This window comes from Diuraphis noxia, unplaced genomic scaffold (genome assembly GCF_037042655.1).
Source record: "Diuraphis noxia isolate RWA-SAM2 unplaced genomic scaffold, SU_Dnox_SAM2 contig0005, whole genome shotgun sequence".
Lineage (NCBI taxonomy): Eukaryota > Metazoa > Arthropoda > Insecta > Hemiptera > Aphididae > Diuraphis > Diuraphis noxia.
This window is the reverse complement of record NW_028301715.1, coordinates 17364859-17375766: the sequence shown is the minus strand read 5'-3', so window position 1 is coordinate 17375766 and position 10908 is coordinate 17364859. Positions and strand designations below refer to the sequence as shown.

General features: G+C 25.9%; 1 long non-coding RNA gene across 2 annotated transcripts; it reads right to left on the bottom strand.

Moving 5' to 3' along the window:
- Positions 1-1930: 1930 nt before the first annotated feature.
- LOC149054989 (uncharacterized) lies at positions 1931-9005 on the bottom strand. 2 transcript variants are annotated; one of them, XR_016192148.1, is made up of 4 exons: positions 8960-9005; positions 8115-8129; positions 7185-7217; positions 1931-2826 (listed from the first exon to the last, which is right to left on the bottom strand). It is a non-coding gene; the product is annotated as an uncharacterized LOC149054989 (long non-coding RNA). The 2 variants fall into 2 exon arrangements; XR_016192149.1 differs by lacking the exons at positions 7185-7217; positions 8115-8129; positions 8960-9005 and adding an exon at positions 4125-4135 and having other exon boundaries at positions 2686-2826.
- Between the last annotated feature and the right edge of the window lie 1903 nt (positions 9006-10908).

Here is a 10908-nt window from a genome sequence, read left to right as displayed (position 1 = left end):
TAGAGTTGGTATTTTTAATAGGAAACGATGTGCACGGGGGTCAGCTAGTATTAATATATAATAATATGTTATAAAATGTTTTCCGATAAATTAGTCCAATTGTTATACGCATTAGCGTGATTCCATTAAATTTCAGCAGGTGCAAAATTTTATTGATACAATAATCGTAATGATAAAATAAGTCATTTTATTCATATTTAAAGCTAATTGCATTTCTTGCGTGTACGATAGGTATCCTTTTATATTTGATAACAATATAACATGAACAAATTTCAAAATCTCTATGTACATATATTTTAAATACTATAATATGTGCTGTGTCTTTACTGTATGATACATTATACGTATAAAAATATAATAGGTATTTATATGAAATTAATTAAAGTGATAAAAAAATTTTTAAATAAGTTTTAAAAAAAATCAACAAATCAACGAAATTCAGTTGGTATTGACGGTATTGTATTTTAATAGGTATAAAGTTCAGCATCTGCATGTGCAGAAGCATATCTTTGCACGTGCCACATAATGCATCCCCGTAGTTGCGCCACTGGTTATACGCCTTCGTGAAAATTTTGTTAAAATTACTTTCCATAATGTTTCAAAGAAGATTATTCTATAATATTATTCAGTTGGTCTTTAGTTCCTTCTATTTTTTTATACAAATATAAAATAATATCTAAATTTTTGGTTTGTTATAATTTAATTGTGATTAAAAAAATATTATTCGTGGGTACTTTATAATATACTTTATGTTCTAATAGTAACAATTTTAATGTCGTTAATTACGTATTCTAATACTTTACAGTATATTAAATACAGGGCTTAAATCAAAAAAAATAATACCGTTTACCGTTATATGGATATTAAACGTTATGATTGAATGACTGTTTAACGTTATAAAGAATTTAAACGTTTTTCAATTTATGCGTTTAACCGTTATAAAAATTTTAAACGTTATTCAACTTATGCGTTTAAACGTTATTCAAATTTAAACGTTATTCAACGTATGCGTTTAATGTTTAAACGTTATTCAAATTTAAACATTATTCAACTTATGCGTTTTAACGTTATTCATTATAATATTTATTGCTATTTTAAACTTCTTTTTACATTTAGTTTTATTGATTTGCCCAGTATTTCGAGTCACAGTTTTACAAAAATAACCATAATATTATATTATAATTTATAAATAATTATTTTTCCTGGCATTGATATTATTATTATTATATGTTTCAATCATTAATAATTTTCTGTTAAGTTATTTGATATTATTTTTATTTAATAGTTTATCGTTTCTGTTCTGTTATCCATTATCTGTTTCCAATCGTTTATCGTTTACTGATATGTTAACTGTTACCCGTGTCAAACGTTTATCGTTTTCCGATATGTTATCCGTTATCAATTTCAATCGTTTTTTGAATCGTTTAACGTTATACTCGTTACTGATAAACACGTTTTGAAGCCCTGATTGTATATACTATAAATATCTGGGTAGCTGAGTAATGAATCTGATTTGATTAATTTAGAATTTATTTTATAGGAACCTACTTTTTTTTTCTTGAAATAATATCAATATAATTAATATATACCTTTGGTATAAAATGTTCTAGACTTACAAACCCTCTTCGCTCAGAATCGTTTTTCGTATACAAATGAATATTATATCCATGTTGTAAATTGTTTTTAAAATTTTACATTTTTTATATATCAATTAGTCACATTTTTGTTATCATTTTTAAAATGGAGTCTGACATAACTTGATGTAGGTGCTGAAATTGTATTTATTATAGTGTCAGCATTTGATATCAACTGTTCACTATAGGTACCTACTTATTTTCATTTTTTTTATAAGTGCGTACAATTAAAACGATTACAGATGATTTGAGTATTACGAGAAGCAGTAACAAATAAATAAATAAATAAATTGTAGTTTACAATGATGAAAGCGAATATTTTATTTTTATCATAATTTTTTTTTTAACAAATACACCTCAACTACCGAAGTTATTGGCGTTTCAAAATACATATTATCGTTTCTTAATTTTTACAGAATAATAAATTGTAAATAGGTGAAAAATTGATACAATAATAAGTTTTAAGAGAAATATGTTTACAATAAGTGTGTTATTCTAAGTTTTGCTAATGTTATTATATTTTATGCAGAAGGTTGGTCTCTTTGCGGAATTCTATTACTATTAGTGATGATGTTCTCTCTTCGTTAGGTGCAAGTATTTGACACAGATTGTTGGGGAGCATCAGTAAGTTTGTGTCTGGCGTCTTTTGTGAGGAGGCATTCAGTTAAAAGATGTTTTACTGTGATCGCGGACCGCGGTGTTACATGAGGTGCATTTAATTTCTCTTAATTTGTTATCTTGTATTAATCTCCATTATCATAATTTTGTTTCACGAAAATTGTATAATATTCTCAATTTATTTAATTTATTTATTCACAAGTTTAAATATTCAAATTGATTTTTATTTTTATTAAAAACTAAAACTATTTAAAATAACGTATTATTGTTTTAATCAAAAAATAATTAGTTACTCAATTAATTGTTGAGCTGTAATATGAAAATGAATAACTAGTAAAAAAAAATTAGTTATTAATGTTTTTTATTTTTTATTCATTATTTTAACTTGTTTCTGGTCTTATCTCGCTGCTTGGTGGGGGTATGGCATTATTCTGATTAGAAGAAGGAGCATTTGGATCACTTGGATTAGTTGAAGTAGGTTTTCTAAGTATATCAATAATAAATTGTTTTGCGGATTGTGCGTCTGTAGTTTTGCTTTGACAGTAACTAGTAAGTGGTTTTGGTAAATTTGCGCCTGCAACATAAATTAGTATTTATTAGATTTTTTGATTGTGTGCATTAGATTGCCCTACCATACATTTTTATACCTTGATTTTATACATTTATTATCTGTGCAAAATGTTTCTCTGCCTTACAATCGACGAATAAAAAATTATCATTGCGATAAATGATAATTAATATGTCGACGCAGATTGTCCCTTGTCTCTAATATACACAAAGTGCAACCTAACCGCGTGTGTGTTAATTTCAATTGGTATCTCACATTAAAATGTTATTTTCATTATCTGTATTAAAATTGTTACTTTCCAAATTTCATATCAATCTTTTTTTTCTTTTTGTTGATTATCAACTTGTATTTTTATAATCATTTTTTGTGACCAACACCCTTATTAATTGTTTTTTCGCTCTATAGTACTTGCAACTACCATTTTTAGATTCTGAACGAAGTGATGAATGTATTGATTTCACAATGATGGGTGTTTTTTTTAAAAATTTTTTTTTGTGTCTGTGTACAGCATAACTATAGTCGAAATAATGCTTCAATTTCAAACTTTGGGGGTGGTTTCCGATGTAAAAGTGAATATCCTTGGTGCATTATACAGGTCAAAAGTAAACAATTTTCCAACAGTTTTCAAAAAAATCGATAAAAACAAAAAAAAAAAAAATGACAGAAAAACGGGAATTTTTACGCAAAACCAGTTTTCGACCAAATCGATTTTTTATATGGTTGTAATTCAAAAACTAATCACTGTAAATACTTGAAATTTAACCTAACCCTAACCTAACCTAACCTAAAAATTATTTTATCCTAGAAATTCATAAAAAAATTTCTTTTTAAATCTAAGATTTGAAAATTTTTTATAATCTATAATATATCCTAGACATATAAACCGTCTCCGTTCAGAATCGTTTTTCGTATACAATGATACCTATCATTGCATTCAAATTTAACCTACCTTAGTCAGAGGTCCACCCCACCCCCAATGTATAGCAGAGCGATACCCACTTACCCGCTTTTTTTTTAAATTGAAACGTAAGAACAATAATTTTTATAATTATATTATTTCCAATAAATAACTGGACTTGTAATATAGTTCATAATATAATCCTCTCTCCCACCACAAACAACCATAAAACGTGTCAACTGATAAGTCGTGTCGTATTAGAGCCTCAATCCGGCTCACATTTATGTAAATGATATTAGCTTCTTTGAAATTTTAATGGATTTCCGGATATGCTTCACAATGAAAACTTTTGTAGGAATAAAAACCATAAGATAATAATCTTTTGATAATAAAAATAATTACGCACTTGTATAGTCTGAAAAAAATTAAATGAGGTTTTAAATATATAATAATTAAATACAAGTCTTAAATACGTAATTCAATGTTCCTCATAACTTATAACATAATTGAATAGGAGTTAAAAATATTTAATAGTTTCTGATTTTAATAAAATGTATCTATACTTTTATTACTGACACAGAAAACTTTTATTGAAAGAATTTTAAAAAAATGCAATTCCCAACTAATAACACTCCAGACTTGATAAATAATATATTATATCCTTGACCCCTGGGACTTCATATTCTTTCGACGTTATTTACTTGAGCTGAAAAACTATGGGGTTTTATCACAATCTCATCACTCAATCCCTTGATTTTCTTGTATGAATATAAGACTCAGAGACGGACTGGCTAGAGGAGTTAGGCAGATATATCTCCCAATGCCGGAGAAAATTATAACTTTGTTTATGGGCCAAGGACATTCGTTTAATTTTAAAGGAAGATCTAATATAGTAATATTAGTCACACGTAATATCATCAGTATACAAATGTTAAATCATTATGTAATATTTAATATTTAAAATATTAAATGTTAAATTTAGAGTAAATACGTATTTCGCACTGAAATGTGACAAACATATTTATTTATTACATTGATTAAGTTTTGATGAAAATCTAAAATTTTTTTCAAAAAATGGCCATAACATAGTGTATATAGGTACGCATGCAAATTTTAGCTACTGGAAAATAAAACAATTAATGTTTTTCTTACTTAGGTTAACTGCCGAAAAAGCTTCAATAAGTTAAAATATGATTGAATGAAGATTGTGTTCAGCGATAGGGAACCAAAAGTCGGAGGCATTTATGTAAACTAGTGTAGAAGAATTACATTTTAATTAAATAGGTAGTTGAAATTAAACACAAAAATGTTGTTTTTTTGATTAAGCATTTAAAGTATAAACTAATTGATATTTTTCTTGTTACCTATAGCCATTTAGGCATAACTAACCTTTAGGTTTCAAGGTGTAGCAGAAATACCGGACAAATTAAATTACTTATATTCTGCTCAATATTTATATATTAAATTAATAGACACTTGCACAATAAGTACAAATTTACAATTTAATCTTAATTTTATATTACCTACTGAAAACAAAATAATTTAGATTTTATTAAACAGTTTTTGGATAAATTCAAAATAGTAAGTTTTTAAATCTAATTTTTACACAAATGTTAATATTAAAAAAAGTGGGTAAGTCGTGTATGTCGCTCTGCTGTACAGTAGGTTAAAAGTGGGTTACTTTAATGGATGGAATTAAATTTGAATCCAAAGATATTATATCATTGTATACAAAAAACGATTCTGAGCGAAGACGGTTTATCTGTCTAGGATATATTATAGATTATTAAAAATTTTCAAATCTTAGATTTAAAAAAAAAATTTTTTATGAATTTCTAGTTTGAAATAATTTGCGAATTTTCGTGATTTTTACATATGTTGTCAAAATTCAAACTTTGAATGCTTGTAAAAAAAAAATTGTGACAACGCATTTCTTTTATTTTTCAATTTTTATTGTAAAAATATATTATGAGCCTTGCATTAAATTTTCAAATCTTAGATATAAAAAGAAAATTTTTTATGAATTTCTAGCTTAAAATAATTTACGAATTTTCGTGATTTTTACATAATATGTTGTAAAAATTCTAACTTTGAATGCTTATAAAAAAAAATTGTGGCTATGTATTTCTTTTATTTTTCAACTTCTATTGTAAAAATATGTTAGGAGCCTTGTATTAAATTTTCAAATCTTAGAATTAAAAAGGAAAACTTTTATGAATTTATATTTAAGATAATTTGAACATTGTCGTAATTTTTACGTATTTAGTCAAAATTTGAACTTTAAATGCTTATAAAAAAAAATTGTGGCAATATATGTCTTTTATTTTTCAATTGCTATTGTAAAAATATATAATGAGCCTTGTATTAAATTTTCAAATCTTAGATATAAAAGGAAAATTTTTTATGAATTTCTAGCATAAAATAATTTACGGATTTTCGTGATTTTTACATAATATGTTGTAAAAATTCAAACCTTGAATGCTTATAAAAAAAAATTGTGCCTATGAATTTATTTTATTTTTCAACTGCTATTGTAACAATATGTTAAGAGCCTTGTATTAAATTAAGATATAGGGATTAAAATAAGGGAACAGATTTGAATGCATACGAATGTTCGAAAACATTACTTTCTTAGCTCAAAGTAAATTTCATACATCAAAGAATTTAAAAATTTTATTAATAACTTTTATTCACCATATTTAAGATTATTTTACTTATGAATAATAAATTAATATGAATAATTGATTAGAATAAAAATGTAAATTATAATACAACAATTTTTTTATAAACATTCTGTTATGAGTGCATTAAATCACATTTTTTAAAGGTATTATTAAGGTATTTTTCCTTTTTTTTAAAGCATTTGAATCTAATTGGTACTTTTGGGAATTTCCTGACCCAAATAAATTTCTTTAATTATTTATTATTCAGATCAATTTCATTTTTTTTAAATACGTTTAACTAGTATCAATTTTTTTATATTATTTGACAGGTTTTTCGGTAACACTGTATCTATCGTAAATATATTATCTGCCACATCTATAGTATCATCATTTTTTAAAGGAGTGGTAAATTTCTGATAGACCGTTAAAACAGCTATGAAGTTTTCTCACAATTTCACCTAATGCTTTTATGTGGGAATATAACCCATATTATAATGTTCAATTAAATCTAAGTCCGATTCTATCAATAACGCATTTACTGAATAGCTGCCTTAATCTATCAATAACTTAAACCAAACCACTTACCCAAATTACTTTTTTTTAATTTCATTATATCATATTAAATTTACTTAAAAAAAATTATAATAGCATTCTAAATTTCTAACACTATTCATACAACGTTCTGTTATATAGGTATAATAGACACCACATTGACACTACACAGTTACTAATTACATATTTACAATCGATTTTAATGTTTAATATTATATACTACATACTAATTAGTAATTAAGTACCTATACCTTTTAAATATTGCTTGTATTTTGTTGCCACACCTGTAAAAATAAACAACGTTGTGACATTTTCAAATAGTTTTGGGAATATCTAAATTCCATATCATATAACTCTTTAGGTTTAATATTCTACAAATTATATTTATCAACTGAACCACTTTAAAAGTATCTCCACATTTATTCGAAACATTCAAAGCTTCTCTTACTTATGTCGCTATACATAAACTTTTTTTAGTAATCATCACGTACAAATAAAGTTTTAATTTAAAAAGAATACACAACAATTTGTACTTTTGTAGGTTAAAATTAATGTCAAAGAAAATCAAATCATTATATTGACTACCTATCATACGTATAAATGTATAATATTCAGTTTTTTTTAAATTTAAAATCTCACAAGATTGTTTTGTTTTTATTTATTATTTATATTTGTACTCCACAGAACAAGTTTGTGTAGTGAGAGACCAGAAATATATGATCATTATTGCTTGTATGTAGTATGTTTTCTTCATTATAATTTTCACGAATCAAAGAATTGAATCGATAATTAATTTTTAATTTTAATATTATTTTATGATTGATATTAGTTTTAATAAACTATAAAACTGATTATTAAACAAAATATATAATCTAGTATTGTATACTATACTCTATATTATTATTTGTCAATTTCAATTGCCTAACGTTAAATTGAATTTAATTAAAAAATAAATAAATCAGTGATTGATATCATTTTTTTTAAATTCTTAAATTAATAATATTCCAAAGATTTTTAAAAGCACGTTTTAATAAATTGTATGGTGAAAAATTCTACTTAATGGCTATTATTTATTTTTTATTTTTTTTATTGATCTTTATAGCTTCGGCGACATGGGCCATTAGGACTATTATTTATAAAATAATCTATACTACATAAAAATAAATTAAAAATATACGTACTTTGAATATATGGTTCTAAAATAATAATAATAATTTGTTATTTATGTGATATTATTTCTAATGAACCTATAATGTAAAATATACAAAAGCTACTTGAAATCGATCAAAATATTTATAAATAGTAAATTTTAAAATATTGGTTTATTTTTATAGTTCCTGAACCAAACGTCAACATGTTATCAAGGACACCCATATGGAGGGGTCAAGGGATGGACATGCCCCCCCCCCCCTGGAAAATGTCGAAAATCTTGAAAAATTGTTAACTTTGTTCAGAATCTATTTATTTAAATATAATTTAATATAGCATGAAAATCTGTAATTTGTTTATGAAAAATTGGTTTATTTAGTTAGAGAATGAATATGCACCTAGAGCAAGTAAATATATTTGGTGTTAAAAAAAGAAATTTACGATTTTTATTTGTAAATTAATATTTTAACAAAATATAATTAATGTTTTAAGTGTCCAATTTATATTATTAATTAAATAAAAAATTTCAGTAAATTAATTTTATGGTTAATTGGATAAATAATTATTATTTTCTAATCTTACAGTTTGATATATGCATAATGTAAAATTGTAAACCCCATCCTACTCGTGGCCATTCCTTTTTATAAATGGATTGAAAATGTTGTCCCCCCTTGAGAATTTTAGTATGGGCACCCTTGCATGTTATAGATATAGAATAAGATGATGAGTTGTACCCAACATTGCGTGTAAACCCCATTTAAGTATTTTCATACTGCTATGATGGTACTTGGGGAATTAATATTATTAAGTAAACATTATAAGATGGTGATAAATACAAAAGTTATAAATAACTAAAAAAATATAAAAATTAACATACCAAATTTTTCTATAAATAAAATAATAAACATACTATTTAATAAATTATATTACTCTACCTTATGATTCACAATCCAAGGAATAAATTATATAGATGACCCACAACTGCTATGCTATGAAATATTTCATTACGCATTATTTTACAACGATCTTTTGATGGGGATCGAGCGTTTGCATGTTTTCAATTTATGTTGATATAGGTATAATAACTGTTTGATTCTAGATAGTCGAATATTTAGTATAAATATTGTTGTTCACGAGGGATTAGTTTATTAAAGCAAAAACAAAATAAATTATAAATAAATAATAGACGGTACTATTTCATAATATTATATAGTATTTTGCCGCTTTTACTCTAGAAGAATGATGACTATCATAACTTATAAGTTATAGGTATCGTTTCTACTTATACAGTGTTGACTGAAACGGCCACTGACCTGCAGTGGTATAGGTTTTGTATATGAAGTCGGCTGTGTGAAATTTACAAACAATAATTTTAAAAAGGTACATTTCCCTAGAAACCCGCCTCCAAGTTTTGGATTCAAACAAAAGGCTGTCTTTATGTTGCGTTTCTACAGGTTTGGTTTCATCATCGTTTACACTACGGGAGTAACCGAGTTGGTTTCTGTTTGAAAAGGTGTTTTATTAGTAGAGCCGAAATGGTTCCCGTTTGTGTTTAGGTCAAATATTTAGAATTCTAATTTTTGATTTAAAATAATTGGTACATAATATAAACTAGATAATATAAAATATAAATGTACTTATGTGCCTTTACTCAACATGCAGTTTATAGGTATAATAAAATGGAAATTTAATATTGTATTAGAATTTTAGAAAATTATTTTGTCTATATCCCGGTTGATTAAGATAACGATTGAGATATAATACTGGTATAACACGATTTCGAACGTTTTATCTTTTTTAAAACGAATGTCGCTTATCGATGAATTTGTTTTTTTAGCCGAAAACCGAACGATTTCGAACGTTTTTTCAGGCTACGTAATCAAGGTAAATTTTGGGTTATTCGCCCAAATGAACGACATCCTTTCAGGTGGTAGGAAATAAGGTATTCCTTAGTATATCTTAGTTCATGTTTGGGACCCATCACAGGCTCCTCGGATTTAAAATGTTAGATATACATAACCACTTTATTCAGACTTGATATTATTGTGGTTATTAGTTAGTATGTTATCGATATAAGTTCAATGTTTAGTTTAAATGTGTTTCCACATCCACACATAAAAGTATAAAATCCATATGTAGAATAGATAGGTGAATTTATTTCATTGTTCATTCCAGCCGTTTTTACAGTGAACTTTAGTATAAATATTGAAAAGTACTTATTAAAAATTGAATTTAAATTGGAATGGTTTATAATAAAATCTGATAAAGATCTACATAGAATACAGGACACAACTAAACTTATTTTTTAATTTTTTTTTCAGATTGAAATCAGAATAAATCTCTTTACAGTTATGTGTTCACCTTCAACCAAGCAACACGTTTGTCATATCGCGCTCTCGTATTTATAGCTTTCGAAGCAAACAGTTAAACTACGTGTAAATCCAGGTAATATGAATATATACCATTCAGTAGATTTTTTTACACCCATACCTGCCACCTATTAATTCTGCCATCCCAAAAATGGCTGATACACCCACAAATTCCAAAAGTCTGAAAGACAAATTAATCCAATCATCCAAAACAACTCAAAATACAAAACCCAACGTCACAACACCCAATACCGCATAAACCACCGATACAATAGATAACAATACTAATGAGCTATCACCACCTACACAATACATCGACTTCGACATAGAAGCCAACAACGGCCCAATTAAAAACATAGATACTAATACCTACAATCATACGATTTCACCGACAATGCCAACAGTATACAGAGTGTGCCCAGTGATAATCATTCACCACATCAAAAGATCAACATCG